Raw genomic sequence first — 19,697 nt, 5'->3', positions numbered from 1 at the left:
CTCTAAAGCCTCGTCATCGAATTCGGGCAGCAGCTTGCACTTTGGATAGCTCTTTGTGTGGCGGCTACCACCGTACTTTTCTCCAGTGTCGAGCACTTTGTTCCATCTACTGTTGAGTGTATTTTGCACGGCCTTAAGCCTTTGCTTCTGCTTCTTCAGACTGCTCGCGGTGGCAATAAACCTTTTGTGGAGGTCCTCTTGCTCCAAGTGCCTTTTGATGACCCACAAGTATAGGGGATCTATCGTAATCCTTTCGATAAGTAAGAGTGTCGAACCCAACGAGGAGCAGAAGGAAATGATAAGCGGTTTCCAACAAGCTATTCTCTGCAAGTACTGAAATAAGTGGTAACAAATAGTTTTGTGATAAGATAATTTGTAACGAGCAACAAGTAACAAAAGTAAATAAGGTGCAGCAATGTGGCCCAATCCTTTTTGTAGCAAAGGACAAGCCTGAACAAACTCTTATATGATGTTAAGCGCTCCCAAGAATACATGGGAATATCGTCAAGCTAGTTTTCATCATGTTCATATGATTCGTGTTCGGTACTTTGATAATTTGGTATGTGGGTGGACCGGTGCTTGGGTGCTTCCCTTACTTGGACAAGCATCCCACTTATGATTAACCTCTATTGCAAGCATCCGCAACTACAACAAAAGTATTAAGGTAAACCTAACCATAACATAAAACATATGGATCCAAATCAGCCCCTTACGAAGCAACACATAAACTAGGGTTTAAGCTTCTGTCACTCTAGCAACCCATCATCTACTTATTACTTCCCAATGCCTTCCTCTAGGCCCAAATAATGGTGAAGTGTCATGTAGTCGATGTTCACATAACAACACTAGAGGAGAGACAACATACATCTCATCAAAATATCGATCGAATACCAAATTCACATGACTACTAATAGCAAGACTTCTCCCATGTCCTCAGGAACAAAAGTAACTACTCACAAAGCATAAACATGTTCATAATCAGAGGGGTATTAATATGCATATAGGATCTGAACATATGATCTTCCACCAATTAAACCAACTAGCATCAACTACAAGGAGTAATTAACACTACTAGCAACCTACTAGCACCAATCCCGGACTTGGAGACAAGAATTGGATACAAGAGATGAACTAGGGTTTTGAGATGAGATGGTGCTGATGAAGATGTTGATGGAGATTTCCCTCTCCCGATGAGAGGAGCATTGATGATGATGATGGCGATGATTTCCCCCTTCGGGAGGGAAGTTTCCCCGGCAGAACAGCTCCGCCAGAGCCCTAGATTGGTTCCGCCAAGGTTCCGCCTCGTGGTGGCGGAGTTTCGTCCGATAAGATGGCTTATGATTTTTTTCCCATCGAAAGACTCCATATAGCAGAAGATGGTCACCGGAGGGCCACCAGGGGGCCCACGAGGTAGGGGCGCACCCAGGGGGGTAGGGCGCGCCCCCACCGTCGTGGGCAGGGTGCGGCCCCCTGGTGAAGTTCTTGCTCTCAGTATTTTTTATATATTTGGAGAACATCTTCCGTGAAGTTTCAGGACTTTTCGAGCTGTGCAGAATAGGTCTCTAATATTTGCTCCTTTTCCAGCCCAGAATCCCAGCTGCCGGCATTCTCCCTCTTTATGTAAACGTAGTAAAATAAGAGAGAATAGGCATAAGTATTGTGACATAATGTGTAATAATAGCCCATAATGCAATAAATATTGATATAAAAGCATGATGCAAAATGGACATATCAACTCCCCCAAGCTTAGACCTCGCTTGTCCTCAAGCAAAAAGCTGAAATCGAAAAATATGTCCACATGTTTAGAGATAGAGGTGTCGATAAAAATAAAATACGGACATGAGGGCATCATGATCATTCTTAGAACAGCCACTCATATAATTCTTTATCATGTAATCTCTAATGCTAAAGTAATAATTCAATCACAATATCAAGTATGAATCGTAAACTTCATTGAAAACTAAAAAACTACAATCTCAGTCATTGAAGCAATTGCAATTTATCATATCATAGGAAAGAGTCAATGTATAAGAGCTTTTCAGCAAGTCCACATACTCAACTATCATATAATCTTTCACAATTGCTGACACTCTCGCAATGCTAATGGGTATGGAGTTTTAATCGGACACAAAGAAAGATAGGGGCTTATAGCTTTGCCTCCCAACGTTTTACCTCAAGGGTAATGTCAACAATAATAGTTAATGAAAACTCACATCCAATTAGCCATATATACCAGGATCTTTCCAACATATTGTGCTTGCCAAACGATAAATTGTAAAAAGGAAGGGTGAAAATCACCATGACTCTTATGCAATGTAGGAGATAAAGGTAAAAGATAGGCCCTTCGCAGAGGGAAGTAGAGGTTGTCATGCGCTTTTATGGTTGGATGCACAAAATATTAATGCGAAAGAACATCACTTTATATTGCCACTTGTGATATGGACCTTTATTATGCAGTCTATCGCTTTTATTACTTCCATATCACACGATCGTATAAAGCTTATTTCCTCCACACCAATCAATCATACATATTTAGAGAGCAATTTTTATTGCTTGTACCGATGACAACTTACTTGATGGATCTTACTCAATCCATAGGTAGATATGGTGGACTCTTATGGCAAGACTGGTTTAAGGGTATTTGGAAGCACAAGTAGTATCTCTACTTGGTGCAATGAATTTGGCTAGCATGAGGGGGAAAGGCAAGCTCATCATGTTGGAAGGTCCAAGACAATATAAGTTATTTCAGATGGAAGAAAACATAACCCATTACGTTGTCTTCCTTGTCCAATGTCAACTCTTTAGCATGTCATATTTTAATGAGTGCTCACAATCATAAAAGATGTCCAAGATAGTGTATTTATATGTGATGACCTCTCTTTCTTTATTACTTCCTATTAATTGCAACGATGACCAAAACTATGTTTGTCAACTCTCAACAACTTTTATTCATCATACTCTTTCTATGTGAGCTCATTACTCTCCATAAGACTCATATGATCTCTTTGTTTCTTTTTATTTATTTCTCTTTTCTTTTATTCACTTAGGATCATGGCAAAATAATCAAGCCCTTGACTCAACACTAATCTTTATTATATAGCTCAAGGACTCGATTACATAGAAGGATAATAAAGCAAAACTCACAACTAGATCATACTAAGAACTTTTATTCTACTAGATCAAGATATTACCAAAAGGATCAAACTAAGAAAAATGCTAAAGATAAAAGTGATGGTGATACGATACCAGGGCACTCCCCCAAGCTTGGCAGTTGCCAAGTGGAGTGCCCAAACCCATGTGATTATGTCTCCTTTGTTGGTGAAGAAGGTGGGGATGTTGATGATGGATAGTCGCACATTGAGCGTAGGAGGTCTTCTAACTTGCGTATAATGCCCTTGAGTGCGATGATGTGCTCCTTCAACAAAATATTTTCACGTGTGAGATACTTATTTTGTATACGAGCTAAATCAATCATCTTGAAAGCTTCGATTTCTGTTGGGGTAAGAAGGTTGTGATCTAGTTGAAGGGTGTCTTCTGTTGCCGGAACTTGGTCCTCAATGGCCTTCTTGATCCCTTCATTCTTGTTGGCCTCCATGGGTTCTTCTCTCTTCAGCTCTATCTTCATTAACCAAGAATTGTTGCCCTCATGGTTGGAGGAGGAGGGAGATGACATTGTGCCTGGCCTTGACAACCCTGACAGAAAACAGCTCGAAACAAAGACAGGAGATTTTTGCGTGATACGGGAGTCAAAACCCCCGGGATATTATATAATGAATTTTTACCAACCAAAATATGTGTCGTGTACGAAAACAAAGTCCGAAGAGCGCACGAGGTGCCCACAAGGTAGGGGATGCACCCAGTAGGGTAGGGCGCGCCCTCCACCCTCGTGGAGCCCTCGTGTCCTTCCCAGACTGCTGCTTATTTTTCTATTTTTCTAAATATTCCAAAACGGAGAAATATAGCCTTAAAAACTGTTTTGCAGTCGGTTAACTTACCGTACCACATACCTATTCCTTTTCGGAGTCTGAAACATTCCGGAAAGTGTCCCTTATGTATTCCCCCGAGGTTACGATTTCAATAACATTGGTTTCAACATTTATGGGATTACCCGAGATATAATGTTTGATTCTTTGACCGTTCACCACCTTCGGATTTGTGCCTTCGAAGTTGTTGATTTTTGTGGCACCGGAATGGTAGACCTCCTCGATAACGTAGGGACCTTCCCATTCAGAGAGAAGTTTTCCTGCAAAAAAATCTTAAACGATAGTAGTATAGCAATACATAATCACCTACATTAAACTCACGCTTTTGTATCCTTTTGTCATGCCATCTTTCAACTTTTTCTTTAAACAACTTGGCATTTTCGTAGGCTTGGGTTCTCCATTCATCAAGTGAGCTAATATCAAATAACCTCTTCTCACCGGCAAGTTTAAAATCATAATTAAGTTCTTTAATAGCCCAATAAGCCTTGTGTTCTAGTTCGAGAGGTAAGTGACATGCTTTTCCATAGACCATTTTATACGGAGACATACCCATAGGATTTTTATATGCAGTTTTATAGGCCCATAATGCATCATCAAGTTTCTTGGACCAATTCTTTCTAGACCTATTAACAGTCTTTTGCAAAATTAATTTGAGTTCTCTATTACTCAATTCTACTTAACCACTAGAGTGAGGATGATAAGGAGATGCAATTCTATGATTAACATCATATTTAGCAAGCATTTTACGGAAAGCACCATGAATAAAATGTGAACCACCATCAGTCATTAAATATCTAGGGACTGCAAATCTTGGAACAATAACTTCTTTATGCATTTTAATATAAGTGTTATGATCAGCACTACTAGTTGGAATAGCTTCTACCCACTTAGTAACATAATCAACTGCAACTAAAATATGTGTATAACCATTAGAGGAAGGGAAAGGTCCCATATAGTCAAAGCCCCAAATATCAAATGGTTCAATAACAAGTGAATAATTCATAGGCATTTCTTGACGTGTACTAATATTACCAATTCTTTGACATTCATCACAAGATAAGACAAACTTACGGGCATCATTGAAGAGAGTAGGCCAATAAAAACCAGATTGCAGTACCTTATGTGCAGTTCTACCTCCATCATGGTGTCCTCCATAAGCTTCGGAGTGACACTTGCGTAGGATCTGTTCCTGTTCATGCTCAGGTACACAACGTCTAATAACACCATCTACTCCTTCTTTATAAAGATGTGGTTCATCCCAAAAGTAATGCCTCAAATCATAGAAGAACATTTTCTTTTGCTGGTATGTGAAACTAGGTGGTATAAACTTAGCAACAATGTAATTAGCATAATCAACATACCATGGAGCAGTATAAGAAGCATTTATGAAATTTAATTGCTCATTAGGAAAGCTATCATCAATAGGTACTGGGTCATCAAGGACATTTTCTAACCTAGACAAGTTGTCTGCAACGGGGTTCTCAACTCCTTTTCTATCAACAATATGTAAATAAAATTCTTGTAGCAAGAGAACCCATCTAATAAGTCTAGGTTTAGCATCTTTCTTTTCCATGAGATATTTAATAGCAGCATGATCAGTGTGAATAGTTACTTTAGAATCAACAATATAAGGTCTGAACTTATCACAAGCAAATACATCTACTAAGAATTCTTTTTCAGTAGCAGCATAATTTGTTTGAGCATTGTCTAGGGTTTTACTAGCATATTGAATAACATTTAATTTCTTATCGACTCTTTGTCCTAGAACAACACCTACAGCATAATCACTAGCATCACACATAATTTCAAAGGGTAAATTCCAATCAGGTGGCTCTACAATAGGTGGAGAGATCAATGCTTTCTTAAGTATTTCAAATGCTTCTAAACAATCATCATCAAAGACAAATGGTATATCTTTTTGTAATAAATTAGTTAGAGGCCAAGGAATTTTAGAGAAGTCCTTAATGAACCTCCTATAAAAACCGGCATGACCCAGGAAACTTCTTATACCTTTGATGTCCGTGGGACATGGCATCTTTTCAATAACATCAACCTTGGCTTTATCAACTTCAATACCTCTTTCAGAAACTTTATGCCCCAAGACAATACCTTCATTGACCATAAAGTGGCACTTTTCCCAATTCAAGACAAGATTAGTTTCTTCACATCTCTGCAAAACTCAATCAAGGTTGCTCAAGCATTCATCAAAAGAAGATCCATAGATGGAAAAGTCGTCCATGAAAACCTCACAAATCTTTTCACATAAGTCAGAGAATATAGCCATCATGCATCTTTGAAAGCTAGCAGGTGCATTATATAAACCGAAAGGCATACGTCTATAAGCAAAAGTACCAAAAGGGCATGTAAAAGTAGTCTTTGATTGATGTTTGCCTGACACAGGTATTTGAGAGAAACCAGAATAACCATCTAGAAAGCAAAAATGTGTGTGTTTGGACAATCTTTCTAGCATTTGATCGATAAAAGGTAAGGGCTAATGATCCTTTTTAGTAGCCTTATTGAATTTGCAGAGATCAATTACCATCCTATAACCTATAATAATTCTTTAAGGAGTCAATTCATCTTTATCATTAGGAACACGGTAATACCTCCCTTCTTAGGGACACAATGGATAGGGCTTACCCATTGTCTATCAGCAACAGGATAAATTATACCTGCCTCAAGGAGCTTTAGTATCTCCTTTCTTACCACTTCTTTCATTTTAGGATTCAGCCGGCATTGATGATCACGAACTGGTTTAGCATCTTCTTCCAAATTAATTTTATGTTGACATAGAGTGGGACTAGTGCCCTTAAGATCATCAAGAGTATACCCAATAGCATCGCGGTGCTTCTTCAGAGTTTTCAATAATCTCTCTTCCTCATGCTCTGAAAGGTTAGCACTAATAATAACAGGATATATCTTTTTCTCATCAAGATAAGCATATTTAAGAGTATCAGGTAACGGTTTAAGCACAAACACAGGATCACCCTTGGGTGGAGGAGGATCACCTAGGATTTCAATAGGTAAATTATTTTTCAGAATTGGTTCCTGTTTAAATAATACTTCATCTAATTCCCTTCTTTCATTCATAAACATATCATTTTCATGGTCTAGCAAATATTGTTCTAAAGGATCACTAGGAGGTACGGCAATAGAAGCAAGACCAATAATTTCATCCTTACTAAGTAATTCTTCTTCACGGTGTTGTCTACTAAATTTAGAAAAATTAAATTGATGAGCCATATCATCTAAACCGATAGTAACAACATCTCTTTTACAATCTATAGTAGCATTAACACTATTTAAGAAGGGTCTACCAAATATAATGGGACAAAAGCTATCTTGTGGGGAACAAAGAACAAGAAAATCAGCAGGATATTTAGTTTTCCCACACAAGACTTCAACATCTCTAACAATTCCCATTGGTGAAATAGTATCTCTATATGCAAGTTTAATTGTGACATCAATATCTTCTATTTCAGCAGGTGCAATCTCATGCATAATTTCTTTTTATAAGGAATGAGGTATTGCGCTAGCACTAGCACCCATATCACATAAGCCATGATAACAATGATCTCCTATTTTAACAGAAATAACAGGCATGCCTGTCGGATTTTGGGTTCCGGCAGACTCTTGAGGTTCGAACACTGGGGTGCGCGCGGAGATTTCGCCTTCTACCTACCTGCACCCCTCCGCCTTGCTAAGATCTAAGCTATGGAAAGAACAACACAAGAGACATAGGGTTTATACTGGTTCGGGCCACCGTTGTGGTGTAATACCCTACTCCAGTGTGTGGTGTGGTGGATTGCCTCTTGGGCTAATGATGATGAACGATACAAGGAAGAACAGCCTCGCGAGGGTCTGTTCTTTGCTGGGGGGGACGAACTGCTAGGAGGAGTTCAGTCACCCTTCTCTCTCTCTCTGATTTTGATCCGATCTCCCCTACCCCGTGGGTGGCCGGTCCTATTTAAATGCAAAGGCCCTGGGCCTCTTCCCAAATATTGATCGGGAAGGGCGCCAACAATTGTCCATTTTGAAGGGGAACATCTGGTACACTTATCCTGACTAAAGTTGGTCCTCGCCTGCACAAAGCTCTGGTGGTGACGCTGTCTTGGGCTCCACGATGACCTCCGTCTTGCAGTCCTCCTGGTCTTGGTCTTGTTGCACCGAAATGGCAACCTTTGCCTGATGCCTCGGTACCCCACGGCTGCGCTTGCCCCCTTTAAACCAAAGGGGGAAGGAGGACACTATGCGGGCTAGCGCCCACCTGGCGCCCTTGGTCATCATGGCTTGCGTCAAGGGCACCTCGTGAGGTACCCCGCCTTGATCTCTCCGCCTCCTCGCGAGCCAGCCTGGTGAGGCCGTGCCTGAGGAAGCTCCGTGTCGTCCGCCCCGCAAGGCTTGGCCCCTCGCGAGGGTCTTGGGTCTATGTTGATGAAGATGGGCCGTGCTGCCCCCCCCCCCTTTGAGCCACGCCGCAGGCCGCAGGCAGGCAAGTCTGGGGACCCCCGTTCCCAGAACGCCGACAATAGCCCCCGGGCCCAAGGCGCGCCCGGACTTGGTCGTGCAGGGAGGCGGAAGGGCAAGAGCGAAGCGCCGCGGGCCCTAACAGCCTGCGGTCTTGGGCGCCGCGTGGCGGTTGATTGGACGTGGGCGTCTCCACTTCCCCATGGTGCCTCGGCAACTGCACGGATTGGATAAGTCCCTGCATGCAAAGCGGGTCATGATTACCTTCGATCGTGGAGGTCGGTGGTTGGCCTTCGTCGACCATAAGTACGGAACGGAGCGTGCCCTTCTAGTCCATCCCTTCTTGCTTCTCCTTCTTCCTGGTCCTTGCTCTGTCTTGCTGCGATGGCTCCGATCTGCCGGTTCTCGATGGCAGAGAAGGGAAAGGATCCCCGAGAGGAACCAGACCCGCTCCTGCTGAAGAAACGGCTCGTCCTCTGCAGCCCGGATGAGGGGGCCCATCAGGTGGTGTCGAGGCCCTGGTGCAAGCGGGCACCGCCGGGGTTCCCGCTTCCCTTGTACACCCACAACGAGGGCCCTGAAGGAGCTGATGCTGATCGCCACGGGCGGCGCCGCCGTCGGCGCCGACGGGTCACGAAGGTGTGGGTCGTCCCCCCTGGGGTCCACACCGAGGGCTTCTCCTGAGAGTTCGTGCTCCGCGCTGCCATGCCTCCTCAGTCTTGGATTCGCCTTCCTCCCTTCTTTGCCTCCATCATCCCGCAGGGAGAACTCCTGGAGCTTTGGCTGCAGCACGCCGGTTGCAGCACCCTCGCAACCAAGGCAGAGGTCGCGGTCATTGCCCCGGGCGGGGTCTTCATGACTCGAGGCTGGAGCGAAGTCACCCGGGTTTGCAGGACAAGAGGCGCCTTCACGATCCACTTGGAGTATGACGGTGCTTCGGTGATGTTCTTCAAGGTCTTCGATGCGAACGGGCGCCGGCTGGAGTGCTGCCCCAAGAGAGGTGGCCGGGACCCTGCTGCGGCGAGGACTGGGCCCGCCGACCGCTCCCTTGGCGGCTCCTTAGGCGGCGGAGGCATCGGAGGTTCTAGCGACTCCGGCGAGCTCTTCGTGACTCTGGAGACGAGCGACGACAGCTACGAGCCCCTGAGCCGGCGCCATTGCTGGTGCAGGGCGGGCTCGTCAGGCCGTCGCCGCCTCTGATCTGGATGGGGTTGGCACCGGTGCTTGACGGCCCACTGTTCATGATGGTGTCTTTTGCAGGGGCGCGCATAGTGAGTGTCCTTTTAGGATCTGTTCCCTGCGAGGAATCAAAGACGCGGCCCGTGGGGGCTTGTAAGGTGCCTGCGATCCTGTTTTGTTAATATAACCCTTGTCGTAGAATTGTGCGAGTTGCTCATTCCGTCTTAGCTCAGTTCTCCCTTTCGAACCTCACGAGGGCTTGGTGCTCTGCGCCGACAGGTCCCAGTCCCAAGGCGGCTTCAGCCGTCGCTGGTATGCCAGGTCACGATGCCGTGGTCAAGGCCAGGAGGTGAGCGACCCAGAGTCCAGTAAGAGCCCCTAAGTCGCGATGCTCAGGAGGTCCCCTTTGGCGCTCAAGCAGCCGTCGTTCGGTGAGAAAGGAGAGCGGCGTCGCTAACACGGGATGGCATTAGGTGCGGGGATGGTGCCACGGTAGTTGGTGCTTCCGGGTGGTGACTTATCTCGAGAATCAGGGGTCACTCTCTGGTGTGTCGTCGGGTCCGTGCATCGGCAGGCGTGAGGTTGCTCGGCGAGGTCCTCGCGTGTCCCTCCCCTCTCGCCTTTGCTCCCCTTTCTGCTCTACGTCCTCGGGTCCCGGCCTTCGAACGAGTCTCAGCCATCGCTGGTATGCCAGGTCGCGATGCCGTGGACAAGGCCAGAGGGTGAGGGCTGGAGAGCCAGTAGGAGCCCTGAGTCGCGATGCTCAGGCACCCCCCCTTTAACGTGCAAGCGGTTCGCGCGGATGAGAGTGAAGGAGACACTGCAAGGGCCTCGCCTAACACAGCTCCTTTAGGAGATCCTGTAGACCTATCATAGAAAGAACAAGGGGTTGCCATGACAATTGACAGTCAGCTGTTGGTTGCTTCCGAGGGGCGATGAGGCACTGAAGGCTTGACGAGGTGGCGCCATGTGGGGCAGCCGCGGCCAGAGCTCAGCCATTCAGGTTTGTCGGCGTTGCAGGGATGGACCCATGCACAAGCGTCGTGTCGTTTGGGAGCAGTTCCGTCAGTTGGCGTTAGTTGAGCGGGCAACTAGGTCAAGCACATTAGCCGCGAAGGAGTGGATTCATTCAAATAGATGCTGGGAAGGTGGACGTCACTGGGTCAGGCCCGAGCGACTTGGGGATGATGCAGCCCGAGGGGTGCCCCCAACAAAGTAAGCTAACAACATGAAATAAAAGGGATACATGCCGCAGGGACAGACCCGCGCGGCCTGGGAATAATGCAGCCCTGGGGGGCGCTCCCAGCTGGAAGTGAAACTTGAAAGATGTCACCTGATGATGTTGAGGACAAGGGAGTGTTGGTGTAGCAGACTCGGTGGGCTGCGGAAGCCGATCCTCACGAGCCCCCAGGCCTAGGGGACTCGGGAGCCTCCTGGCGCTAGTGGCTCCTCGTGGACCATCTCCATCTCTGCCAGGGCTGCGGAACGCCTGGCCTCTTGTGCCTCCATGATGCCCCTCATGAGGTGCTGGTACGTGGCAGCTGTGTTCGGCAAGCCGTAAGGCATGCGAACGTAGCTGTGGGGTGGACCTCCGCAGCGCCCCACTCACGAGGGCCAGAGGCGCTCCAGAGAGGCGACTCGATTGAGCCCTGGTATGTCGATGCGGACGCGCCGCCCACCATCCTCGCCTGGATGGAGAGCCACTACTGGTAGGCGGCGGCCGCCTTTCATGACTCTTGACTCCTGTAGCTCCTGTATGGCCTTGCTGACGAACTCCTGAGGGTCTGTCTCTCCTTGCCTTACTCCTTCTTGAGGGAAACGTGCTTCGAAACAAGCCTCCATGTGGTGCCCGAGCGCCTCCCTCGTGACCCTAGCCAGGTCGGTGGCCCTCCAGGGGAGAGCCCCCGAGCCCTGCCTGAGGAGGGCGCCGGGCGCGCTTTCCTATGCGATGGAAGGGGGTTCCCCCTGGGCAGGCGTGGGCCCAGAGGGGCCTGCCTCCTGAGGGGCCGAACCAGACGATGTCTTCTTATTCTTGGGGGCGGTCTCGGGAAGCCTCCTGCTTCCACGATCTGGGTCTTCCAGTGACGTGGCCTGAAAGGCTCGCACCAGGGAACACACCGCGTCCTTCTCTTCACAGGGCACCGTGATGACTCCGCCACTTCCTGGCATCTTGAGGACGTTGTAGCCATGGTGAGTTACGGCCATGAACTTGTCCAGCGCTGGGTACCCAAGGATGGCGTTGTACGGCAGGCGAATGTGAGCGACGTCGAAGTTGATGAGCTCGGTGCGGTAGTTGTCGCATGCCCCGAAGGTGACAGGGAGGTGGACCTGCCCAATCGGGACCGTGGAGCCGTCGGTGACTCTGGAGAAAGGCTTGGTTGGCTGAAGCTGGCTGTAGGGCAATTGGAGATTGTTGAATGTTTCCACGGACAGGACGTTGAGCCCTGCCCCACTTCGATGAGGGTCCTGGTGACCACCACGTTGCTGATGATTGGGGAACAAAGCATCGGGAGGACTCCGGCTGTAGCCGCACACTTGAGCTGATCTGCTGAGCTGAACGTGATGGCGCACGCCGACCACCTGAGAGGGCGCGTGGCTTCGAGCTTGGGGAGGACTGCATTTGGTGGCAGTCCTCGTTTCTCCTTGGCTGCGGCGGCAGTGGAGGGAGGCCTGCGTTGCCTTGTGGGCGATCCTCGCGAGGCTGATCCCTCCAGTCTCCCTCGCGAGGCGGATCTTGCCAGCGACCCTTGCAAGGTTGATCGCGCCACCCTTGGCACGGGCCACGGTCTTCCCAGCGTCCTGCGGTCCTTCCTCCTCCTCGACCGTAGCCCCGGTCACCGCGGTCGGGGCGACGGCCGATCCTTCCTTCTCGCACGGCTCGGAGCTCTTGACATTCGTTGGTGTTGTGGGTGTGGAGGTCGTGGTACACACAGTATCGACTGCCCTTGGAAGGTTCGGGCTGATCTCTGCCCCGCTTGGTGTCTGGTTCTGCCGCGAGCACGGCAGCCCCCTTGCGCTTCACATCCTTGGCCTTGGGCTTCTTCTCTTCTGGGTCTGCGGCAGGCAGCTCGAGGAGGGAGAGACGCCCTTCCTCAGCCTTGGCGCACTTGGTCGCAAAGTTGAACAGCTCCAAGGAAGTGCACAAGTCTTCATGCATCGCCAGCTCCTCCTTCATCTTGACATCACGCGCTCCGTCAGAGAAGGCTGAGATGATGGCCTCCTCAGTCACCTTGGGAATCTTGGGGCGTGCGTTGTTGAAGCGCTGGATGTACTTCTGCAGGGTCTCCCCGGGTTGTTGCTTGATTCGGCGCATGTCGCTCACGGTGGGTGGCCGGTCGCGAGTACCTTGGAAGTTGGCGATGAAGCGGGTGCGCATCTCGTCCCAGGAGGAGATCGTGCCTGGAGCCAGGTTCAGGAGCCAGGTGCGGGCCCCGTCCTTGAGCGCCATGGGAAACCAGTTCGCCATGACCTTCTCGTCTCCGTTGGCAGCTTCGATGCCCAGCTCATAGAGCTGGAGGAACTCCGCAGGGTCGGCAGTGCCCTCGTAATGAGGAGGCAGGTTTGGCTTGAACTTGCCGGGCCACACGACGCTTCGTAGCTCGGTGGTGAAGGCACGGCAGCCTGTTGTGGCCACAGGAGGCCTTGGGTGACGGAGAGCTGGGTCTTGCATGTTCCCACGCGCTGTAGCTGGGAGCAGCGCGGGGTCTTGACGTGCGGGAGCAGGAGCATGGTCGCGACATGCTAGAGCAGGGAGCGCCCGGGCAGCTTCTTGCGGGCGAGGGACTTCTTGGCAGCGCTGCTCTTGCCGCACTGGCACCTGACGGAGCGGGTTCCGCCCAGGGGCCACGCGCCTTGGAGCCATGGAGCCTTCTTGAGGAGGAGGCGGCCGGGGTGCCGCCGGAGCCTCGTCGCCCGCGCGGGGCGGGGTGCGGTGCAGCGGAACGGACGGCGTAGGAGAGCCCCCTGCGGCGCGGACGAGCTCGGCGACGCGGTCGAGCCATTCTTCGTAGACGTCGTCGATGGGACGGTAGCGCAGGAGGTCGTTTGCTGCGATGAGCGTAGTTCGAGCCTCCATGGGTGTGCGGAGCGCGCGGGACGAAGAACCAGCTGGGGTGAGCAAGGGAGTAGCGGTGCGGCCGTCTTGCCGCATGGACGGATGCTGAGACGACGCTTGCTGCTCGTCCCCCGCCGGGCCGGTGGCGGTGTTGATGGTAGGTGACGGGGAACGGCGAGGACGCCCGCCGACAGGAGACGTCTGGGCGACGCGGGAAGTGAGAGCGGCCCGGCGCTCGGTGCGGGCCCGACGAGCATCAGACATGGGCGCACCCCTACCTGGCGGAAGACGAATTCTGGCGCACCCCTACCTGGCGCGCCAAATGTCAGATTTCGGGTTCCGGCAGACCCTTGAGGTTCGAACACTGGGGTGCGCGCAGAGATTTCGCCTTCTACCTACCTGCACCCCTCCGCCTTGCTAAGATCTAAGCTATGGAAAGAACAACACAAGAGACATAGGGTTTATACTGGTTCGGGCCGCCGTTGTGGTGTAATACCCTACTCCAGTGTGTGGTGTGGTGGATTGCCTCTTGGGCTGATGATGATGAACGATACAAGGAAGAACAGCCTCGCGAGGGTCTGTTCTTTGTTGGGGGGGACGAACTACTAGGAGGAGTTCAGTCACCCTTCTCTCTCTCTGATTTCGATCCGATCTCCCCTACCCTGTGGGTGGCCGGTCCTATTTATATGCAAAGGCCCTGGGCCTCTTCCCAAATATTGAGTGGGAACGGCACCAACAATTGGCCATTTTGAAGGGGAACATCTGGTACACTTATCCTGACTAAAGTTGGTCCTCGCCTGCACAAAGCTCTGGTGGTGACGCCGTCTTGGGCTCCACGATGACCTCCGTCTTGCAGTCCTCCTGGTCTTGGTCTTGTTGCACCAAAATGGCAACCTTTGCCTGATGCCTCGGTACCCCGCGGCTGCGCTTGCCCCCTTTGCACCAAAGGGGAAAGGAGGACACTGCGCGGGCTGGCGCCCGCCTGGCGCCCTTGGTCGTCATGGCTTGCGTCACGGGCACCTCGTGAGGTACCCCGCCTTGATCTCTCCGCCTCCTCATGAGCCAGCCTGGTGAGGCCGTGCCTGAGGAAGCTCCGTGTCGTCCGCCCCGCAAGGCTTGGCCCCTCACGAGGGTCTTGGGTCTGTGTTGATGAAGATGGGCCGTCCTGCCCCCCCCCCCCTTTGAGCCACGCCGCAGGCCGCAGGCAGGCAAGTCTAGGGACCCCCGTTCCCAGAACGCCGACAATGCCTACCACAAGTCTAGGTTTATCTTTATCACGGGGTTTAGCAATTCTAGCAGTTTCATCACAGAAATAAATAGCATGCCCATCAATATTATCAGACAGGAGATATTAAACAATAGCAATATTAGGTTTAACTTTAACTTGCTCAGGAGGTGTATATGTTTTAATATTGCTTTTACGAACCACAGTTGAAGCTTTAGCATGATCCTTTATCCTAACAGGGAAATGTGGTTTCTCAACATAAGAAGTAGGAACAATAGGATCATTATAAGTGATAGTCTTTTCTTCAGCTTTAATAGGTGCAGCTACTTTTACTTCTATGGGAGGATGATATTTAAACCACTTCTCCTTGAGAGCTCATGATTGGGGCATGAATATAACATTGATTTAAGCCTCCCCCAAGCTTGAGCGATGCTTTCTCCTTTGCGATGCCAAAAGTTATATATATAATTGCGATCACGATGAATAAGATGCATAGGATAAAACTTCTGATGAAATTCCAATTTCAATCGTTTGTAATTCCAAGACCTCATATCATCACATAGCCTATACCATCTCGATGCATCTCCCCTCAAAGATAAAGGGAAGACCTTCCTCTTAACAACATCTCCGGGTACACCTGCAACAATAAATAATCCACAAACTTCATCCACATATATCAGATGTTCATCAGGATGTTTTGTTCCATCTCCTAAAAAAGAATTAGATATCAGTTTTTCTATCATACCCGCAGGAACTTCAAAGCAAGCATTTTCATTTTCATTTTCAGTAGGTTGAGGAGCAACTCTTTGCTCTACTGGTCGGGGTGAAGATACCCCGAACAAGCCCCTCAGAGGATTACTTTCCATAGTAACAAGTGACAGTAAATTTCAGCACACTATATAAATTTTTCCTTACCAAATTCCACCTACCAAAGGCGCTTCACTCCGTGGCAACGGCGTCAGAAAAGAGTCTTGATGACCCACAAGTATAGGGCATCTATCATAGTCCTTTCTATAAGTAAGAGTGTCGAACCCAATGAGGAGTATAACGAAATGATAAGCGGTTTCCAGCATGGTATTCTCTGCAAGTACTGAAATAAGTGGTAACAGATAGTTTTCTGAGGCTCTTCAGCTAGTGCCGAGCTGGTCCATTCACCTTGAGGGGCATGTATTTGATGGCGTGGAGATCATCTCCGCGAGCCATGTGGATATGAAGGATAAAGTCCTCAATCCAGACCCCAGGGTCTGTCGTTCCGTCGTATGCCTCCATGTTCACGGGTTTTCATCCTTCTGGAAATTCGTGATCCAGAACCTCCTCGCTGAAGCATAGGGGGTGCACAGCACCCCTGTATTTGGATGTGTCATGGCATTCTGACGGTTGGAATTTTCGGTTTTGATTATGTGCCGGAGCGCGCTTCCTAGATCCATAGATGGACCTGTTCATACCGGCTTTTTGGTGCAAGTCCTCACAAAAACCGTGTGCTGCCTTATGTGCGACATCGTTAGCCGCCCTTTCGCGGCCACGGGGTGGTCGGTCCAGCTGATTGGCCATTTTATTTTTTAGCTACATAGGCTCTAAAGCCTCGTCATCGAATTCGGGCAGTAGCTTGCTCTTTGGATAGCTCTTTGTGTGGCGGCTACCACCGTACTTTTCTTCAGTGTCGAGCACGTTGTTCCATCTACTGTTGAGTGTATTTTGCGTGGCCTTAAGCCTTTGCTTCTGCTTCTTCAGACTCCTCGCGGTGGCAATAAACCTTCTGTGGAGGTCCTCTTGCTCCAAGTGCCTTTTGATGACGCACAAGTATAGGGGATCTATCATAGTCCTTTCGATAAGTAAGAGTGTCGAACCCAACAAGGAGCAGAAAGAAATGATAAGCGGTTTCCAGCAAGTTATTCTCTGCAAGTACTGAAATAAGTGGTAATAGATAGTTTTGTGATAAGATAATTTGTAATGAGCAACAAGTAACAAAAGTAAATAAGGTGCACCAATGTGGCCCAATCCTTTTTGTAGCAAAGGACAAGCCTGGACAAACTCTTATATGATGTAAAGCGCTCCCGAGGACACATGGGAATATCGTCAAGCTAGTTTTCATCACGTTCATATGATTCACGTTTGGTACTTTGATAATTTGGTATGTGGGTGGACCGGTGCTTGGGTGCTACCCTTACTTGGACAAGCATCCCACTTATGATTAACCTCTATTGCAAGCATCCGCAACTACAACAAAAGTATTAAGGTAAACCTAACCATAGCATGAAACATATGGATCCAAATCAGCCCCTTACGATGCAACGCATAAACTAGGGTTTAAGCTTTTGTCACTCTAGCAACCCATCATCTACTTATTACTTCCCAATGCCTTCCTCTAGGCCCAAATAATGGTGAAGTGTCATGTAGTCGACGTTCACATAACACCACTAGAGGAGAGACAACATACATCTCATCAAAATATCGATCGAATACCAAATTCACATGACTACTAATAGCAAGACTTCTCCCATGTCCTCAGGAACAAAAGTAACTACTCACAAAGCATAAACATGTTCATAATCAGAGGGGTATTAATATGCATATAGGATCTGAACATATGATCTTCCACCAATTAAACCAACTAGCATCAACTACAGGGAGTAATTAACACTACTAGCAACCTACAGCACCAATCCCAGACTTGGAGAAAAGACTTGGATTCAAGAGATGAACTAGAGTTTTGAGATGAGATGGTGCTGATGAAGATGTTGATGGAGATTGCCCTCTCCCGATGAGAGGAGCGTTGGTGATGACGATGGTGATGATTTCCCCTTCTGAGAGGGAAGTTTCCCCGGCAGAACAGCTCCGTCAAAGCCCTAGATTGGTTCTGCCAAGGTTTCGCCTCGTGGCTTATGAGTTTTGAGAAGATGGCTTATCATTTTTTTCCCATCGAAAGACTCCATATAGCAGAAGATGGTCACAAGAGGGCCACTAGGGGGCCCACGAGGTAGGGAGGCGTGCCTAGGGGGTAGGGCGCGCCCCCACCCTCGTGGGTAGGGTGTGGCCCCCTGGTGAAGTTCTTGCTCTTAGTATTTTTTTATATATTTGGAAAACATCTTCCGTGAAGTTTCGGGACTTTTGGAGTTGTGCAGAATAGGTCTCTAATATTTCCTCCTTTTCCAGCCTAGAATCCTAGCTGTCGGCATTCTCCCTCTTTATGTAAACCTTGTAAAATAAGAGAGAATAGCCATAAGTATTGTGACATAATGTGTAATAATAGCCCATAATGCAATAAATATTGATATAAAATCATGATGCAAAATGGACGTATCACCTTTCCGGGATGTTGTGTGCATCGTCGTCCGGACTGTTCTCCTCTCCGGAGATAGGTTGATGAGCTTTACCCTCGGCGTTGCCATGATGGGGCAGCGGCTCCGTACTATGTTCGCTGTCCGCTGGTTCATCCTGCTCTGCCGCTTGGTCCATGTGGTCGTCGTTTTCTTTGGAGTCGACTGGGGTATTATTCTTTCTTGCATTGTTATCGCTATTTTTGCTGAGGCGAGATTTGGAGTGGCACCTACATCGTCGCTTTGGTTGCTTCTCGAGGGGATTATCCTTCGCTGCATACTTCCGTTCCTCGTCGTTGTTTTCTTTGGGTGTATCCACCATGTATATATTGTGTGATGAAGTGGCTGTCCAGCGCCCTGTGGGCGGTGGTTCCTGTTCCTCTCCTGCATCGTCGTCTATACCGCCGATGTCTTCGGAGTCGAAATCAAGCATATCGGTTGAGTCGTCGAAAGTGGCTATTAAGTGGGTGGTGGGTGGGGAACGAATTTCTTCGTCGTCCGCTTCCCACTCTAGCCGGTCATAGTTCGGCCAAGGGCTTCCTGACAAGGAGAGAGACCTTAATGAATTTAGCACATCGCCCAAGGGTGAGTGATGAAATATATCCGCGGAGGAAAACTCCATGATCGGCGCCCAATCAGATTCGATAGGCACGGACGCAGGCGGTTCGGAGCCCGTGGCCGGGGATGAATCCAAGGATCCAGCAACACAGGTCTCGTAGGAGGTGAAGTCAGTATTCGAATCTATCACCACTGAGTGTGCGGCCTCCGTAGCGGGGTCCATCCACCCATCCTCTAACGGCGCGATCTGCTCCGGATTGATGGCCGGAGTTGCCACAGGTGTGATCTCCCGAACACTGTCTGGCGGCAGAGCTAAGTCATGCTCGTCGTGACTGTGCGGCGGACCTCACACGGGCTCGAATCCGTCGAAGATCAAGTCTCCATGGATGTCTGCAATATAGTTTAAGTTTCCAAACCTGACCTGACGGCCAGGGGCGTAGCTCTCGATCTGCTCTAGATGGCCAAGCGAGTTGGCCCGCGGTGCGAAGCCACCGAATACGAAGATCTATCCGGGGAGAAAAACCTCACCCTGGATCGCATCGTTGCCGATGATAAAAGGAGCCATCAAGCCTTATGGTGACGACATAGTTGAACTCTCAATGAAAGCACCAATGTCGGTGTCAAAACCGGGGGATCTCGGGTAGGGGGTTCCGAACTATGCGTCTAAGGCGGATGGTAATAGGAGGCGGGGGATACAATGTTTACCCAGGTTCGGGCCCTCTCGATGGAGGTAATACCCTAGTTCCTGCTTGATTGATCTTGATGATATGAGTATTACAAGAGTTGATCTACCACGAGATCGTAGTGGCTAAACCCTAGAAGCTAGCCTATGATTATGATTGTTCTTGTCCTACGGACTAAACCCTCCGGTTTATATAGACACCGGAGGGGGCTAGGGTTACACAGAGTCGGTT

This window comes from Triticum aestivum, chromosome 7A (genome assembly GCF_018294505.1).
Source record: "Triticum aestivum cultivar Chinese Spring chromosome 7A, IWGSC CS RefSeq v2.1, whole genome shotgun sequence".
Taxonomy (NCBI): Eukaryota; Viridiplantae; Streptophyta; class Magnoliopsida; order Poales; family Poaceae; genus Triticum; species Triticum aestivum.
This window is presented reverse-complemented; position numbering follows the sequence as displayed.